General features: G+C 44.8%; 1 protein-coding gene across 1 annotated transcript in view; it reads right to left on the bottom strand.

Moving 5' to 3' along the window:
- The window catches only part of FAM110B (family with sequence similarity 110 member B), a 121,873-nt gene that overhangs the window by 55,290 nt on the left and 46,582 nt on the right, over positions 1-20,001 (bottom strand). The window contains exon 3 of the mRNA XM_036264095.1: positions 16,056-16,141. The gene's annotated coding sequence lies outside the window, so the exon portion shown is untranslated. The remainder of the gene's footprint in view (positions 1-16,055; positions 16,142-20,001) is intronic.

Below are 20,001 nucleotides of genomic sequence, written 5' to 3'. Positions count from 1 at the left end.
GGCCTGCCTATCTGATAGAAAAGACCTGTTAAGAAATATTATATTAAGAAAACACAGAAGGCCCTGGCCAGTTTGGCTCAGCAGTTGGAGTGTCGGCCTGTGAACTGGAGAGTTCTGGGTTCGGTTCCCGCTAAGGGCATGCACCAAAAAAAAAAAAAGAAAACACAGAAGAAATAGATGAGATCTATTCTGATCTGAAAGGGAATCACAATATGTCCTATATATATATGCAGCATTCATATCTATATACATTTAAATATCTTAACTACATGTACATAAAATAACAATAAATGTCTGCAAACAATGGGTATATGAGAACACTAAACTCACTAAACTGCTCAGAAGGACACGAGAGGAGGATCAGAACTAAATCATGAATTAAGCAAGACAACAAACAGAATAAACAAACAGTTACTTGCCACAGAGTTTCAAAAACATATCTGAATATTGAAAGTTGGTTAATTTTTTAAAGTATTCTGCATTCTTTTTTAAAACTATATTTAAATATTTCAGTATATCACAATTCCTATATAACCTTGACTATTTCTGTATACCCCTTAGATGTTGTTCCCAGTTTTAAACTAAGAAATTAGCAGGAATCCAGACATGCACACCAAATCTACCATTAAGTGAGAAAAGTGAAGGGTGATTTATCCTGAGCAGGGACAGCAGCCTTAATAAATGCAGCATGTCCCCACAAGGAAGTTGAAATTTAAGGACAAAAACAGTACATAAACAGCAAAATATGCTTGAAGAAAATTATATTCTCCCAGACGAATCTAATGCCAAATTACAACACGGAAAAAGAAGGCCCCGTCAGTATCAGGAGAATGTGCGTGTACTGGAGGTGGTTCCTCTGCTCAGACGAAGTGTTACTAATAATGTCAAATATGACACTTTTCAGATTAGAGGAATCTATTTGCAATCTCAATGAATGCTTTTCTTTCAATAATTTTAACTATTCCAAAGCCGAATATTAATACAGAGGTAATGTTTCTGAAACTAGCCGGAGGGATTAGAAACAAGCGAGTGGGTTTCCATGGTAACAGACTGCTTTGCCATGGAGGGAGCATCTCATACATTTCCTATAACCCAGCGACCACACAGGGGAGAAGAGAAAACTGCATTTTGGGTTTTTAGGGTCACCATCAATGATGATTTTTGGTAGGATTTTTATTTTTATGAGAATGCATATGGCATTAATGTTTGGAAGTTACCTAAGCTTAAAATTTCTTAAAAATTTATGAATGTATTAGGGTGATACTGGTTAATAAAATTATATAAATTTCAAGAGTATAATGCTATAATACTAAATCTGTATATTGTATTGTGTGTTCACCACCCCACATCAAGTCTCCTTCCATCACCATTTAACCCCCCTTTACCCTTACCCTCCACTACCTGCCGCATTCCCGTCCCTCTGGTAATCACCCAGCATTGTCTGTGTCTATGAGTTTTCACCTTTGTCACCCAGCCCCTTTAAATTTTTTCTCTACATCGTCAACAGCCATCAGGCATGTGTTGTGATGGACGCATGGTGGTGATACAGTCATCCACAGCTTTCACTTCAACTCCTGGTGTGAGTCACAGCACCCCCGGTCATAAAATCGCGGGATCCTGAGAGAGGACGGGCTGAGTCACAAAACTGCACATTTACAACACCCTTCAGGAGATGAAACCCAACAAGTGGCTGTTGTTCAGCAGGGGCTTCATGAACACCAGCCGGACAACTGAGCAGTGATAAATGACCGAGTGGCCACGAGAAGGACCAAGCAGAAGCATGGACTAAAAAGGCTTACACTCCAACGAGAAAAAGTACAGCAGATGCCCCCAACCTGAAGCGGGCGGTTACACATCCCTGCATTAGGGCGCCTTCACCGGGGCTGTTATTTTTTTTAAGAAATTGTTTTCATTCTGCTTTGTCTCAAATACGATTCTGGCTGGAGAGATGAACATGCTCACCTGTTGGGGTGGCATTTACTTTTGGCCCACTACAGAGCTGAGGGGTCAACTAGTGGGCATGATTTACCAGAGGGCCCTTGAGCAGGAGGGTGAAGGCCCAGCCAAATCTGCAGTGCATGCCAGCCCCGGGCAGCAAGAGCCTCACAGGGCTGGGACTCGGGTGCTTCGGCTTCCTCATGTGTACCAAGGGCTGGTGGTGAGAAGTAAGTGAGAAAAGCCAGGTAAATGCTCAAAATGGGGCAAAGTACATAGCAAGCACCCAATGCATGTCAGCTGCTAGAATTATTCTTGCTAATAGTATTAGTATTGTTATATTGTTAATATTAAATAGAAGGCAGTGTCCTCTGATAAGCCTTGTGGGGTGAAACTCAAGTCAATCTTTATAAAAGATGAGATAAAAACCCTGAGATTCTGAGAGAAACTCTCTGAAGACTGTACAGATGCTTTAGCTTGATTTTGAATAAAACTAGTGAACTGGAGATCTGCCACTGAATCTTGCTCATGTAGGACACATCTGGCGAGAAGGGCACAAATCATACTTCAGATGTATAATGAATAACATTTTCTAAAAGATGCCATTAATGGTAAAAATATTTTTAAGGTAAAAATTGATTTTAGTGGTATTTCACCTCTATGAAATGTTTTCTCTAAAAGATAATCTCCTGACCTAAAAATAGACAGGGGCTATGTGAAGTTTTACAATGAATAACTTGAACTTAGAAGTAACATTTATCATCAATGCTTCCATATTACATCTGTCCCTCAAATTCTCTGTATCATATCATTACGTTAGGATGTTTACGCTTTTTCTTCCAGTGAGTTTCTTTTGAAATTGTCATAATTATTTTGGTCCTAATCCATTTATCACACCAAGTAGAATAACCTCAAAGTAAAATCATGGGTGCCAGTCAGACTGAATCGCCAGGGAAAAACAGGTATTTTGGGTAGTACAGGTAATGGCTTTAGGCTCAGATTCGTCTCTCTCTCTCTCTCTCTCTCTCTCTCTCTCTCTTTCTCTGTGTGTGTGTGTGTGTGTGTGTGAGAAGCAAAATAAAAAAAGCACCAACAAGTAAATTAAACCACAAAACTAAATTACTGTGAATTTAAGGCACCACATTTTAAGCTCTACAGTGGAGGAAAGCAACAGTCAAGTATAAGCACTAGACATCAAAATACATCCCCAATGCAAATGATAAGTTTGATAGCGCTCCCTAATTTTCTCAGAACTGTAGAAATTACAGCTTAGCCACAGATGACCTCCAAATGATGAAATTCTTTATGATCCTTGTACACTAAAGGTCACTGATTGACACAAATAATGCACAAAGGCAGAATCTGATGGGCAGTATTAGGACCACAGAGTTGATGTGAAATAAAACCACTCATCTGTGGAGGTTTTTATTTTAGCTTCTCCCTGCCCTTTGCTGGATGATTTGAACATCATCCTAAACTCCAAAGCTCCACTGCAGAGTTTTCACCACTACTAGAGGAATATTCATGGCGGAGGCTCTGATCCTGTCAAAGGCAGTATTTATGTACATGAGAATGTAAAACTGTTGTAACAAGGAACAATGTCGCCGATTTACAAAAGAACTTTACAAGGCAGCAAGATGATGTACATGGGTTTCACCTTGTGAGCAGTTTGAGCAAACAGTTAGTACAAAAAGCCGAAAAATCTTTCCTTGATGGTTTTTGTACAATCTAGCACTTTCCCTTGGAACATGGTCATAACTCCCGCACTCTCCTCTTGCTCTAAGGATCGCTGCAGGACTGACGCCGTGCGTGATCTTGGAATTCCCACACAGATCCTAGTGCACACGTTCCTGTGAGAATCACAGACCTTTCTGAAGTTTGGGAAATGAGAGAAATAACTGGCTTATTAAACTGAGTGTTCATCTTCATAGCATCCCATAAACAGAGGCATATACAATCCCTGTACTCAACTCTCTTCTAAGAATAAAGATAGCACAGATGCTGTATTATGGAAAAAAGTATTTCACTGAATTCAGAATTTAACTATGAAAGATGGACATTCTGTTGGAAACGTTATTTTATTGTAGAAGTTCTGCACTAGGTATATGACTTGAAAATATTATTTGGGCCCTGATGGAACTGGGAATTTAAAATAATGACATCTATGGAATGACTGGGGAAGTGGGGAAATTCATTGTTTTATACAGACTCACTGAATATATGTATGCATGTAAAAACATGAGATTTAATGGAAGAAGTAAAAGTTGTGACTATCCTTTAAAATCGTGATGTTATTTATAATCCCAGCATACTGTAATAGGTGCAAAATAGTACATTTTTTATAGTCTGTACATTGACTAAGATAAATATCATAATAAAATGTACTTTTTCATTTAATTTCATTTTAGCCAACATTTACTGGGCCCGGTGTTATTCTAACCACGAGGAATAGAACAGTGGCTGAAATCTGTACTGTCACTGATCAGACCAGAGAGGAAGGGATACTACCTGGATTGGAAAGGCTTGTTTCAGTGCAGAGATGGTGGGACATGAGGGACTGTGACCACCACAGGGGGGCATGTGAGGTTAAGTCACATGAAGCATCTGGAAGAAATAACGACTGGGCAGACTCTAAAGGCTGAGTGCCAGGCACAAGACCAGGACAAACCCGAGTCCAGTGGCACAGAAAGCCTGGCATTCACAGAGATGGGGGTCCTTTCACCGTCCCAGAGGGACACCCTGTGAGGGGGGAGACAGAACGAGGGGTGACTCAACTGGCGTGGGGATCTTTTATATTTATTTTTATTTTTTATTGTTGAAAGTATTACAGATGTTTCCCTTCTTTCCCCCCACTGATCCCCTCCTCCCCATTCCCACACCCTCATGCTTTCCCCAAACTAATGTCTGTGTTTGTGGGGAATCTTTTATCCAAGTGAAAGGGCCTGAAATTGACCTCATAAGTGATGGAAGCCACTAAACGGCGGTGAGCAGAGAGCAACCCCTGGCTCTCCTCTGCTGGCGGCCTTTGGAGTGTGCAGACAGACCCGAGGGGCATGGGCAGCAGCCAAGGCCCAGAGAAGGCAGGACTAGGGTTTAACCAGGTATTTAGTACTGAGCTAGGTAACAGGGACTTTTACTTCTGGGAAAGTCTCTTGTTCTTACCCAACAAGTATATTTCTGGAAAGCTGAAAATTAATTTTGTAACCCAAACCATATTTTCCCATTGACACTGTACTCATGTTTCTATAATTTAATTGATTTTTAAAAAATTGGCCCTGGCCCCTATAGGCTAGAGCTTGGGATGTAATAAGAACCTTGACATTCAGCAGCTTCAACGGGTCTGCAGCGTCAGGAGCTCTTCCTCAGTAGGGTTGGTGGGGCACCAGCAGGCAGAACAGACAGACGCAGGGTGGAGCACAGCCGCGCATTTCAAAGCTGTCAGCCTCGAAACCCTAGTGCACCGGGGAACAGGGCTTGAGGAATGAAGTTTAATTCATTCCTTCTACTGATGAGCAAATGAGGAGCTGATCCCCAGCAGTGGGCTTGTTTTGAATGGTGATGTAGAAGGGGCTAGAGGGCTTGTGTTCTGGCTTTCCCAGTCGGGAACCACGGCACGTTGAGAAGGTGAGCTTCTCTGCCTCGGCTCCTCATCTATAAAACCCAGACAATCGTTCCTCTCACTCTTCAAAGCTGTGGTAGTGCGAGTTCTTTGTAAAATGTGTTAGTCTGTTAAAAAAAAAAAAAAAAAAAGGCAAACTGCTATATCAGTGCCTCAAATTAGGGAGCAACCAGAGAGCTGAGTCCCCAACCGCCAGGTGACCCATCCAAGGGCCTGCAACGAGGACAGAGGTGATGCACCGTCTCTTTGGAGCCACTGTGATAAACACCCCTGAGCTGAACGCTCGGCTGGCACCTGCAGCATGTTCTTTTGTTCAGAGAAACCTTTAGTAAATCGGATCTGCCAAAAGATGTGGTTTCTAAATACAGAGAAAACAATTATCTCCAAAGTCTGAGAAACACCTGGCACACAAAACCATCACACTCGACACACTTTGGCAAGGTGTGTAAGAAGGCTGGGTCTGCAGCCAGACAGACGTGGGCTCGAGTCTCGCCCCATGATTACCTGCTTTGTTCCAACAACGACCTGTTCTGAGAACTGTGGGAGATGATCCACATCAAGAACTTAGCACCACAACTGGCCCCGGGGCGTACCCAATAAATACTAAGTAAAACACAGCACCGCAGTCTTCTGCTTGAGCAACCATGTCAGTCATCACACCCTGGAGCTCTCTGCCCCCTGACACCACACCGTCTGCACTGGGAGACGTGAGACGGACATGCACTCTGAGAGCCCACCCGCTACTGACCGGAGAGGAGACGGGAGCTGAAGAGGCAACATGTAAAGTATTTTGCACATCACAGCAAAATGCACAGTTTAAAATAGAAGTAGCACTCTCTAAGAAATGTCCCAAGGAGCACACAGTGTTCTTGCTCCCAAAGGAATAAAAGTGCCAATGAAGTGGCCAATAAAGTAATAAAAACTGCTTATTAGTTTAAAATATAAAAACACTTCAGATAGCACTTCAAAACCAGGTTTTAATAGTCTTAAAAATAAGAGATCAACTGGATACAAATGTCTACTATACAAAATGCTTTGGAACATAGTTGCATTTAAGATCAATAAGGTACACTATAAATATGTACAAAGTCAGGCATTGTTAATAAGGTCCAATGAAGAACCCTAAAATGCTGCAGATCTGGCTTAAAATGTCTTCAAGTGATCTCTCTCTCTCTTTTTGAGAGAGAGAGAGAGAGAGGAAGAGGGAGAGAGACAGAAACATCAATGAGAGAGAAACATCGATGGGCTGCCTCCTGCATGCCCCCTACTGGGGATCGAGCCCACAACCTGGGCATGTGCCCTGACCGGGAATCGAACTGGCGACCTCGTGGTGCATAACAGCTGGGCTCAAGTAATCTCTTAATTTTCTGTTTCTGAATGGGAAATTTAAAGTCACATATCTAATTTTTCTTCATCTCTTAATCGATTGCTTAGTGAGCAAAGGGTGGTAACAATAAGAGAGAGATGTTCTCAAGGGCCCAAATGATGCCTCGCAGTCCGGGAGACTTCCTCAGAAGGGCTGGAGGGGCAGTGAGGAGCGGTCAGCACACGCGGCTGGAGGCTGTCAGCATGGTGGCGATGCCACGTGTGCACACGGCGCTCCAGGCAGGCAGGACGCAGCACATTGCGGGACGGGGACGAGTCTCATGGCAGGTCCAAAGCAGAGGAAATATATACTTGGTGTAAAATTCTGGGGAGAAAGTGAATGTAAGTCTTAAAATGCTTTTTGAGTCCATGTGCCAGGTACGTTCCGGGGAAATTCATTATACTCTCTACAGACTTCTAAAGTGAAACTTTTTCCGGCCCAGGTTCGAGAAACGTATGCATCTTCCTGGTTCACGAGAAGCCAGTGGCCCAGCATTTTAAATCTCACCTGTAAGGGAATCAGCTTTCTAACATTTTCTTGTACTAAATGGAGGGCACAACCAAAAGATAAAAGAGGGGGGATTTCTTTTCCTTACAAATACAAGGTGAAATGTTGAACCATAAATAAAACTAGGAGAATAAATGAAAGTGGAGCCCTGCTTTTTCTATTTTTGCCATGTGCTGCATCTGAGCAAGAAGGCAGAGCCCGAGACTGGGCTGGGCAGAGCCCTGTGTCACTGCCAACTCTGCCCACCCCAAGCCCACATGCCCGGTATGACCATGGATGACCATGCTGACATACCCTATAAGGCAGTGTCCTCACACTGGGAGGGGGTCCCGGAGAACAGGGGGTGAGAGCTACTCCGTGTGCTGTGCTTAGAATCTCATGCTACTAGGTGGGAATATTACTGTATTTCTCCCGGCAATGATGTTATGAAAACTCCACTGGCACCTGAGAGGTACCTCTTGGGAAGTTTAATCCACATGCACAGGTGAAGAGGGAAGGTTCCTCACCCGCTCTGCACCTGGCAGAGGAATAGTGGTAGGTATACAGGGCATTACGCTTTCCAGAAAGAAGTCATAACTGAAAAAAATGAGATTCAAGTCCACCGCTAACTGGATGGAAGGAAGTGTAAGAATCTTATGATATTTCCCTGGCCGGTATGGCTCAGAGGTTAGAGCGCCCGCCTGCGGTCCGGAGAGACCCGGGTTCGGTTCCCGCTAAGGGCATGTACCTCGGTTGCAGTTTGTCCCCGGCCCTGGTTGGTCGTGCGGGTGGCAGCCACTCGATGTGTCCCTTTCACATCGATGTTTCTCTCTCTCTCTCTTCCTCCCACTCTGTCTGTACAAAAAATGGAAAAAAATGTCCTCGGGTGAGGATAAAAAAAAAAAGAATCTTATGATATCACTTAAAATTAGAAACTCTGGCACTATTTACAGGCCAACTACCACTGATGTGATGCTTCAGAATAGTTTGTTCATCTCTACAGCGAGCTGGACATCAGCAATACATTCCACGACCTTGCTTCCTCCTCCACTGCATGAGGTTCGAGTGTCAGCCAGCAAGGTCTTGGTCACAGCACACCTCCAAGAGGAGTCTTGACCCGCAGGAGAAACAGGCTGCAGACTTCCCAGAATACGTGGAACAGACCCCTGGCATTCACTGACCCTTCTCTGGTGTGTTAGAACAGACCACAGCTTCTAGTAGTGGACCGTTTCATATACCAAAGGATGACCTCGCACTGAATTAGCCACGCTCTTCTTTTCCGGAATCAGGGATTGAGTCTGCTTAGAGCCCTTCACTTTCTTGGACCTCCTCACACTTTCTTCACTTCCAGCTCCAGGACAAGAAGCTGTCATTCTTCTCAGAATGACTTTTCAAATATAAAGTTTTCATTCCTTCACAGGAGGGCCGAGAATGTGTCTCTCGGGGGCAGGAAACGTTTCATACCACTGTTGGACCCCAGGGCACGAGGCAGCACGGACATGTTTGTTGTGGACTCAGTGAGTGGATTCACACGCAGAACATGAAGCCGGTGAGCGTGAACATTGGGCTGCACTCACCTCCTATCTGCATCAGCTCTGACGTGTGGCCTTTGGAGGGGGTACCTCCCCCAAACTAAAGGTTTGTAGCAATTACTGAACTAATAGAGATTTAGAATGTTGAACGTATGAATCCCTAGGGAACATTCAGTTTGAGCCAAGAAACAGAATTGTATCTAAGCCAAATTTTGCAAACATAACCGTATTTTAATAAATGCTGCTGAGAAGTCCAGTTTTAGAGCCTTTTGATAAAGCTAATTATTCCTTAATGACTCCCTACTTTGACTAGTTGAACACTTAAGCTGAAGTTCTTATACCATAATATTCAACTTAACTCGGTTTCTCTGTTTTTGTTTTTTCCTCCTGTCTCTTTGTTTTCTCCTGTCTTTCTCCAGGAGTAGACCGCCTCTCTTGCATGAAACAATCCCGCTGGCCCCGTTAACCCTACGCTGGTCTTAGAGCCGCTATCCGAGCTTGTCAAAAGGCAGATGAGAAGCCTAGACTCCCCTTTACATGTGTAACAAGTCCTTCAGTCCCATCAAGTCTACACACAGTTGTTGATCCTTAGCGTTTTCCAGAGTCTGTGCTGGACTCTACAAATACAGAGTTAAAATATGAGTAATTCCTGAAATTGCTTATAATCTACTAGAAAGAGGCAGAAGCAATTTACTGTAACTTAAATCAGATTATGAAAAGTGCCCTTTAAGTCCTCAGGGAATGGAGAAAAACCCCACGACTGTGAATGCACAGCCCTAGGAGCAATGAGTACCCAGAATGTCAATTCCAAATAAGTGGAGATCTAGAGATAAGAACCGCCTTCGCACAGGACAGGAAGTCGGAACGGGGCTCACACCAGTGGGAGTTTGATAGAATTTCTACATGTGCTCGTTGCTGTCAGTGGGTCTCTTTTTCCTTCCAAAGGAGATGCCATTATTCTCTTGATTGTGTTTTCTATGTGTCTATTTAGATATCACTCTATTACAGACATTTCCATTCCCTGTTGGTGAATACAACCTACTTCCATAAAGGGCTTCACAGGGTTAATAAATAACTTCACTGGTCTTCAGGAAGTTAATCGGTCCATAGAACTACGCTAACGCTGCAGAAGGACTGAAATCCCCTCCAGGGTTTCACCTGCCGGGTTCTCCCGTCCCCGCGGGGTGCGAGGGGCGGCCTGATGCAACACTGCTGTGTCCTCGTCCTCTCGAACAACTGGGAGCCCGTGTATTCTTTGTGTTAAGTAAAAGTTTTAAATGAATTTATCATATAATCTGAGAATCACATAAATGTTCAAAGCATAGAATCATTTCAAGACTACTTAAAATGTGTATGGTACATATTGAATTATGACTAAATTCATTGCATAAATTTACTGAATAAATGAATAGTAAAACATTTTGGATTTTGCTCAAAAGTTTGTTTTACTTTGCTTTCTGAAGGGAAAAGTAACTTCTGAAACGGGCCTCAAAGGAACTCCTGGCCTTTAGGAACAGGAATTGGTAAGAATTTGTGGACAAGAAGCCAAAAGTCTGATGAGCCAGGTGTGCAAAACATAAGAAGAATAATGACTTTGGATAAGTACAGAGAGACCAGTTCAGAGGTAGTTGGTTTTTGAAAAAAACTTTTAAAATACTCACCTGAGAATATGGTTATTGATCTTTAGATAGAGGAAGCGGGGGGCGGGGGGGGGGGGTTGGTTGCTTCCCATACGTGCCCTGACCAGCGATTGAACCCCCAACCCAGGTATGTGATGTGACTGGGTAACTGGGAATCGAACCCACAACCTTTTGGTGCATGAGACATTGCTCCAACCAGCGAGCCACCTGGCCAGGGCAAAGGAGTTTTAACTACCAGTCTCTGGACTTGAAATTTGATTGAGACGCAAGTAGGAGAAATCAGGGTTTTGGAGCAGAGAAGTAACACCATGGAAATAGTGTTCGTAAAAGAATTTTCTGCTTACTAATCTGACTGGTCTGAGAGCAGAGACTAGAGACAAGCTGACTATTGTGCGCTCAGTGATTAGTGGTTGGTGAAGAGAAAGCAAAGCGATGTCGGCTGCATGAGGAAGTCAGCAGGGCTCGATGCCTGATGCGTACGAAGGGGAAAGACCAGAGTTCCTCGCCAGGGCTCCCTCCAGAGGAAGGGCCTGCCCACTGACTGCCGTGGTGGGAACTGTCTCTCTCTGACCAAAGACGATGCTGAGCAGCTCTGTTTCAAACATGTCCTAGTGAGAATTAGACCCATGAGACTCGAGTACAAGCAAGACAAACATTTCAGCACAAGGGTGTACCAAGAAAGACATATGAAGTTATGAAAGGAAGTATGTTCAAACATCACCAAAGACAAAGACACTTTCATCCTAGGTGTCTTAGTCTGTTCAGGCTGCTATAACAAAATACCACACACTGGGTGGCTTTGAACAGAAACAGTTATTCCTCCCAGTTCTGGAGGCTGGAAGCCCAAGATCAAGGTGCCAGCATGGTTGTGTTCTGGTGGCGGCCCTCCTCTGGGTCGTTGGCTTCTCTCTGTGTCCCCATATGGCAGAAAGGGCTACGGAGCTCCCTGAGCCTCTTTCATAGGGGCTCTAATCCCATCGAAAGGGACTCCACTCGCATGACCCACTCACCTCCCGAAGGTCCCACCTCGTAATGCCATCACAGTGCGCACCAGGATGTCCACAGTGGTGGCGGCAGGGGACAGACGCGCAGACCAGCACTACGGACGAGTGCTACCGTAACACCAGCCATGAGAGAGACCTCGTGGAGCGGGCGGGTACCCAGCGCTCCAACCACCCCATCCCGGTGAACTCCACGCGCTCTGAACTTCTCTGAGTAGTCCGAACACGCGACTACTCCCTCAACCCACCCCTCGTGGTAACAGCAGACACTTCACAGGTCGGAGAATAAAATGTGGACGTGTTGACAGCCTAGCTTTCTCCTGGCACAACTCGATCACTCTGTGTCTCTGACGGGTGTGCTCTGGTGCTCGCTGTCTCTCTTCACTTGACTTTTCGTTCTCTTCCCTTCTTTAACTAATTGGAGACTTTCTGTGGTTTCTAGGGAGTCATTTTAATATTCCACCAAATACTCATGTTTTCCTGTCATTTCCCCATTCTACCTCCCTCACTGCCCAGTTTCCCCCAACCCACTTCCCTGTTCCTCCCGTGACCCATCATCACACAGAAGTAAACGGGTGTGAAAGGTCTGGGAAGGGTTCACAGAAGAGCCTGGGTAGACTTGGGTTTCATACCCAGCATATGAGTCATCATTGGTTCCCCTTTGGCATGAGGTTTAACCCTTTCATGCATCCTCAGTGAAGACTCCCACACCTTCTCTGCCGAGGAGGCGCGTGACACCTCCAGCAGCTCGGAGCAGACTCTCCACAGCTACGGGGCTTAACGTTCCGGCTGAGCTCTGCAGAAACGCAACAGCCACACTGCTTTCTATTGTAATAACCATTAGTAATTAAAAAAAAAAAAAAAAAAAAAACTACGCACACACAGGAACTTACAGAATTTGTCTTTCACTTGATTAAAAAATGTAGCATTGAAAATATGCCAAATAAGTTAATGGGCAATTTAACAATTTAAATTATGATCAGCCCTGGCCAGTTTGACTCAGCGGTTAGAGTGTTGGCCTGTGGTCCTGAGAGACCCGGGTTTGGTTCCCGCTAAGGGCACATACCTCAGTTGCACTTTGTTCCCGACCCTGGTTGGGCTGTGTGGGTGGCAACCACTTGATGTGTCCCTTTCACGTCGATGTTTCTCTCTCTCTCTCTTCCTCTCTTTCCCTCCGACTTTATCTGAACAAAAAAACGAAAAAATGTCCTCGGGTGAGGATTAAATAAATAAATAAATAAATTGTGATCAATAGTGGCCTCTTGAGCTTCCTAATACATGTGTGTTGAATCTTCAAAAACAGAATTATACTTTCTGCGTGAGTATGAAGAGAGGAACAGCCCTCTATCTATCCCTCCAGAAGCCTATTAGATTCTTGTGAACAGCAAAATAAAACAACTGAAATCCCAGCTACTTTTTCCAGAGAAGGTCCCTTCCCCTTCCTCGTTTTTTTAAAAGCAGCAAGCAAGGTCAAGGGCTTGGCTCTGTTCGACTGCATAGTGGGTCTCATGGCTGCGGCCGGCTCTCCCGGCTCCTGAGGACACCTTGCTCAAGGTCAGCTGAGACGGCTGTGGACCAGCCACACCTCACTGTACTGGTGGAACCTGAGCTCTGAGTCATCCACTTGGCAAAGAGCTGATCTAGGAAAAGGCAAGAGTCAGAGAGATGCTGGCTTGGAAGACAGATGACTCATGGACAAGGAGCAAATCACTCTCCAGAGAGGACCAACTTTAGGAAACACTGAAATGGGAAAAACAGTGTTTGGGCAAACTAGCACTTATATTTGGTCAGAACCATTCAACACACACACACACACACACACACACACATCTACAAAGGTTTGTTTTTGCTCCCAGCAATTTCTCAAGCACCTACCATTCACACTATAAAAGAACAATAATCCCTCCCAGAGAAGTTGTGAAAAAGGAAACTCTCCAAGAGAAACTGACTATCAATTACTTAAGTTTGATTAAGATAAGAAGAAACTAAAAACAAAGGGAACATTGTAACCTATTTTCCAAAATTGCAATCACATGAATAATGCATAGAATTGCTGTCTGTGTATTCCTTTAACGATGACTTACATATACATTGCGCAGCAGTCTTCATATTTTAAGTTGAAAAAACTCAAAAGTTTGCTCTAAAGGATATTACAAGGTCATTTTATGTCTTCATTTTCTTTTTCAGTTTCCTTAAACATAGCACCACTTTAAAAAGGATCCACCTTGTATGTATTCCAAGAACAAATCTTAAGTGCATGTATGAGTTGTGAAAAATGTTAATGACAATATAACACATATGTCTTCGTCAGGCTACTTATGTGTAATTTAAGATCTTAGAAAAGAACCAAGTTTTAATGAACTTTCAATGCCAAAATGGCCCCAAACAGTTGAAAACATTTGGATAATAAGACAAAAACTATGCTTTTCACAATAATCTTTAAAGCACTAAATGTTTCTAACTTATGTTTGGGAAAATTGACATAAAAACAACTTCAAATAACTTGCACACAATGATCTATTTGAGAATTAGATGGAGGAGCCAGGATTTAGTGTCTAAAACCCAGGTGACATTGTGTTAATGAATCACATGGTTAAATGCTTTCTAATCTTCCTGAAGCAGGAGCTAGCTAAATAATGATATTGACAAAGCTCAAGATGGTTATGCCTGTGAAGATAACCGACCGTCTTCCCCAGACACTTCGTCTGGGAGGGAGACAAGAGGGGCCTCCACTTCTCGAATCTCTGTGCTGTACCAGGCACCTCCCAGAGCTGTACCACGTAACCTTCCCCAAATCCACACTAGCTTACTGGGGTTCTTATCTGGCACAGGGGAAACTGAGGCTGGAGTTCAGTAGCAGGCTTGGTAAGCGGGAAGCTGAGGTTACGTTACAGCCGTGTCTACTCAACCCCCCTCCCCCAGTCCTTTCCTGGCCACTAGGGCTGCGAATTCCCCTGCTGTCAGGAGCCAGCTGGTGAGCGTTACCATCACCTGGCTGTGTATGCGAGTAGGGATGCAGAGAATCCTGAGGGACCACAGGCCCCTGTTTGCGGGGGACTTTTCTGCTGTTAGCACTTGAGAGTCCCGTGTCCCAGAAAACCCCTCACTTGGGGGCGGACCAGATGGGTGTGCTCCCAGGATGACGCAGAGTGGAGGATACAACCTGTCGGAGGCATTTCCCATGAACTCCACCTGTGCCAGGTGCCATTCCCCCGCCTGGGCTCTACAAGGCTGGGGATGGGAGGCACCAGTTCCCTCCAGCCAGCAGGAGCCCAAGGCTTTCACGTCAGAACGTCTTATATCTGGGATAAGGAGATAAGGTAATATGGTGAATGAGGAATGGCTTTAGGATGTATCGCTGAGCTATCTCCTCGACTTTTCTTGAATTGTCTCTTTCCAGAGATTGTAGAATTCCACCTGGCACAGGCTGGTTCTTACTTGTCAGCCTAAGTTAGATCCTGAGGCTCCTGGAAAGCACTGCCATCCACCCAACAGCGCCCTGCATAATGGCATAATAACAAACTGTAAAATGCAGAGCGCGCTATACAAGCAATGGTCCATTACCCATGGCGGCTGCAGAGACTCCCAGAAAGCTGTCAATCAAATCAGAGCATATGGCCACTGGGGACTACGGCACTGAGGTTAAGACTTCGTGTTCTCATGAGGCTGCTCTTTACCACTCACGTCGTTGCCGACACGAGTGGGCTAGAGAGCCGTCTCCCAATGTCCTAAACATTCCCAGGCTCCTCATTCGGTGATCGGGGCTCTCAGGCCCTCTGTAAAGAGGAGGAACGTTGGTACCTTGGGGTTCATCCACTTCCCCAGCTCCTTCATGGGTCCGGTCAGGGGTGTTCCCAGGCTCTCCACCGGCGTTGGAGACCAGGAGAAAAGCCCCGAGTGGCGTGGACCTGGGGCCAAGTGCCCAGCAGTGTCTTCCAGCGTGCACACACATCCGCCAGGCTGCTGGCTGGGCTGCCCTCCCACGCCTGCCCCCTGTCGGCCCTCGGCCGGCCCGCAGCTTCCACCCCTCCACAAGGCCCCTGCGAACACCGCCCTCCCCAGGACCCAGGGCACCTGCTGCTGACCCCACACCTTTGGCGTGTCAGAAAACACATCTCATCCCCCACCAAGACTGTACTTCTCACTGGAGTGTGAAGATACCCATGTTCTCTGTTGTCTTCAAGTCCACGCACCGCTGTCTACCTGATGACGGTAAATATACCAGCTTTAAAAACCGCAACTACGAGCGGATGTGTAGAAGACACATCACAGAACCCCCTGGGAAAGCAAATCGCTGTTACTGTTACTTGGTGCTGGCGGGTACCTCAAAGGAGGGGACTCCTTTTTGGCTTTTGCCAGACAGCCAACTATCTAAAACCTCCGCCTCGTTGTCTTAATGTAATAATGACACAGATTTTCAGAGAGAATCAATACCTTCTGCTGGGAATGGATCAAAGCAAAAAGCAATGCACTTACTTGAAAGGAAGGAGTGCGTTCTGGATGGTAAGTCGAAGTCACAGCAATCCTTCCTTTCTTAGAGTCCTGTCTGCAGGAGGCAATATCTAAAATTAGAGAAAGAAAAGACTGTGATTGCTATTTTACTTGACAAAAACAGGCAGGCTAAAATGATCATTCTTATAAAAGTTGGTCAGTGAGTTTTAAAACATAAAAAACATGGAGGTAAACAAAAATGTAGTAGTTTTTATAAACTTCATTTAGAAGCCAAGTGTTTTGCTCACTACAACTGTATATATTTTTTTAATCCTCACCTGAGGATATGTTTTTCATTGATTCTAGAGAGAGAGGGAAAGGGAGAGAGAGACAATCAGATGCCTCTCGCACGTGCCCCAACTGAGGATCGAAGCCACGACCTGGATATGTGCTCTGCCCAGGAATTGAACCCCAAACCCTTCAGTGTATGGACGATGCTCTAAGCATTGAGCCACACTGGCCAGGGCTCCACTGTATTTTTTTAAGAAGTCACTTAACCACAGACAACAGCGATACTGTTGTGTAAGCAGAACATAAACATCCAGTTGTGAGGAGTCACGTAAAGGAAGGCTTCTAGGACGTCACCTCACTTCTGGAACGGAGTGTGAGCCACCGAGGTGTGTCAGACAGGGTGTCAGAGCTTCACAGGGCCTGCGAGCCCACCTGCACAGTCCCCACTCCAGCCCAGGAACCGGAGGCCCACTCACGAACCAGGTTCTGTTCTAGACTCCAGGGGTTAAGACCAAAATCTCTGACGTCTGAGTCTACATTCCAGAAAGAGGAGACTAAATACAACAGCTAATATCTCAGAATGTCCTACTGGGATGGCAGATGGAGACATAGGAGCAAAATCCTGAAGGCAGTGAGGAGTTCAGCCACAGGGCTATTGAGGTAAGCAATTTCCAGGCAGAGGCTGCAGCTAGGGCCCCGAGGGGGCGGGGACTGAAGTAGCTCAGTCTGTGTCAGTGGATAAACTAACCAATGAGAACCTTGGAGAATATCTACTTACAAGGTGGGTAGAAAAGGAGACTGGGAAGGAGCAGTCAGAGACAGAAGAACACAGAGGGAGGCCATCCGGGTTGGAGAGCTGCCGGGTTTTGACAGTTAGCTCTGCGGAGAGCACCTCCCACTCAGAGAGTGAGGGCCGGGAGGGTGGCGTGGGAAAAAGGAGTGTGCAAGCCCTGGTCAGGGCAGAGCCCATTCAGCTAGGAGGGTCTCTGCACGCCCCGCAGGATCAGAAATGCAGTATCTGTTTTCATGTAAAATTCTTACTGGTGGCAAATATGTGACCCTGATAGTGGACTTTCCCTCCAAGTTTGGCAAGATTTAAAATAGGTCTAAATTCAATAAAATGTATAAGAAAAGCAAAAGGCCTTGCTCATAGTAAGATTAATGGCAAGTGTTATAACTGAAGCCCAAATTTTACACGCTTGTCCTTAATAAGCATGTACAAGAAAAATGACTTTAATTTAATAAGAGTCAGTTAAATAAATAAAAGAGTCAACAGGCATCCCCAGCAATGAGCCTTCCTGGCCATGCCAATAGTTTCGAAAGTAATCACTAAATTACTTAAGAGTACAACAGTAATAAAAGCAGTAAAAGTATTTTGTAATTCCTTTAAGATGCATTTTTAAACTTCTACATACGTTTAACAATTTTTTTCAAATCCTATGTAATACAAATCCATTAAAATAAATAAAAATACTTCCAAGCAATGATCTAATGTGTATTTTAAGAGATAGTAGAAGTAAGGGGAAAAAAAAGATCATTTATACAGTTGACCATTAATCGTGGTTTTGAACTGTGCAAGTCCAACTGACACATGGATTTTTTAAAAATAAATACCAGTACTGCTTTCTATCCTTGGCTGGGAGTCCATGGATGCAAAGGGCTGACTCTATGCATGGATCCTGGCCATTTTACATGGGGGACTTGAGCAGCTGCGGATACTGGCGTCTGTGTAGAGCCTGGAGCCAATCCCGCACAGATACTGAAGGTAATTAAGGTTTTAGGGAGTCAAAAGTTATATGCAAATTTTTTACTGTGCAGGGTGTAGGGCTCCTAACCCGCACACTATTCAAGGGTCAATTTATCACATTTAATACAGATCATAAGTCAGACCACATGGTGGAACGGAAAGTCCATATGAAACATGACTCCCATTCTACATTAGCAATGGTGGACGTGGTACAAGGTGGGTGGGAGGCAGTTCTCCTGGACCTGTCTGGCTCTCTCTCCTGCAGCTCTCTCGCTGCCCCCACCTTTCTAGAGAACCGGTCGCTCTGTCTGGTCCTTACACTCCCTATCATATGTCCTGCTGTCTCCCCTAAGTAGGCCGCTTCTTGCAGGGTGGGCCGGGTCTTCTGCTTAGCACAGAACCTAGCACATGGCAGCTCCCCCTAACTGTTGACTAAAATAATGAAAGAAAAAAATGAATACACTTAGATGGCAGACCTAATGTCTCTTCGAATATTTTTTCCAACCCAGGAAACTTGAGGAGGATCAACCCTCAGATGTTTACCGATTGCTATGATAGATCTCCCTCAGCTCTTTTCATATCACAGATGCCCAAAGGACCAGCCACAGGGCCACCTACACCCTTACACCCGACGGCAGGCACTGCCCACCGCTCCTTCCTCTACAATTACCGCAGGCCTTGTTCAGCCCCGTGGCTTTGTAGCACATCACATTCTACATCAAGTCGCTTTTCGTTTTGAAACTGATGACCATTTTCCCTGCTGTGACCACAAGCCCCTAAGAGAAAAAGTGCAAAGGTACCACTTCTAACAGATACTGTTTTAATTGAAGAGTATTATGTTTTGTACTCTAGTTCATGCTAATAGACCTATTTGACGGGTGAGAGATGTCATTTTCTCACCAGTAAAAAGCTATGAAATTACAAAAATTTTGAAATTACAAAATTTTAAGGTGCCTGAGATATTTATTTTTATCTCAGAAATAAGATTCTTTTTAATGTAGTTTGTGAAAGTTACGATGTGATTCAGCTGAAGTTAAAAGCACAAATTCAGTTACTTAGCAAAAATAAAAATAATATTTTATTTGGTGCTACTAGAAAAATGCCCCCTTAGTATACAGTGGAAGGCCCCTTAGGCTATCACAGTCCATGACACAACACACACGTACCATTTATGTTACATTTCAAGAAGTTCCTTCCAGACACCGAGAGTCCTTCAAGACTCAGCCATGGAGAGTCAACATCACTGAGAATGCTCCGCAAGCTCCTGGTGACACACAGCTTAAAGGGGCTACGCTCACAAAAGGAGGTTTACGATGTTTACCTTTGACAATAATTTACTTTTAAAGTAAATTACTGACTTTTAGAGAGAGGAAGGGAGATGGAGAGAGCGAGAAAGATCCATGTGAAAGGAAACATGGATGGTCTGCCTCCTGCGTACCCCTTACTGGGGATGGAGCCCACAATCCAGGCATGTGCCCTGACCCTCGGTGCACGGGACGACGCCCAGCCAACTGAGCCACACTGGCTGGGGTCCAGGGAACAGGTACTTTCTTTTTAAGGCAGCCTACTTCTTAGAAATTCTTGAAGATCAAGGTAATTTAGGAAGTATTTCAAGAGATGAAGAGGGGGAAGCAATTATAAAATGGCATCAATTTATTCTTCCCCAAACGAGCGTCCAAGCCTAACTGTGGACACAAAGAAAGGGTATTCTCCATGTCCACAGCAGGAAGCAGAGAATGAGGGAGAGTGGGGTCTGGGCACGTGCAAAGAACTCATTATTGTAGCCGAAAACGCGCTTTCCGCCACTGCTATGCGACCTTCTGAAATCTGAACGAGGTGGCGTTTGCTACAACGGGGTCCAAAGAGCAAGCAGGTGCTCTGTCGAGTGCCCCTTCTTGTGTCCATTTCAGCACACATGGCACCTTAAAACTAAACAGACCCTGGGGGTAGTCA

Source organism: Molossus molossus, unplaced genomic scaffold (assembly GCF_014108415.1).
Source record: "Molossus molossus isolate mMolMol1 unplaced genomic scaffold, mMolMol1.p scaffold_m16_p_16, whole genome shotgun sequence".
In the NCBI taxonomy this organism is placed as follows: Eukaryota; Metazoa; Chordata; class Mammalia; order Chiroptera; family Molossidae; genus Molossus; species Molossus molossus.
This window is presented reverse-complemented; position numbering and strand designations above follow the sequence as displayed.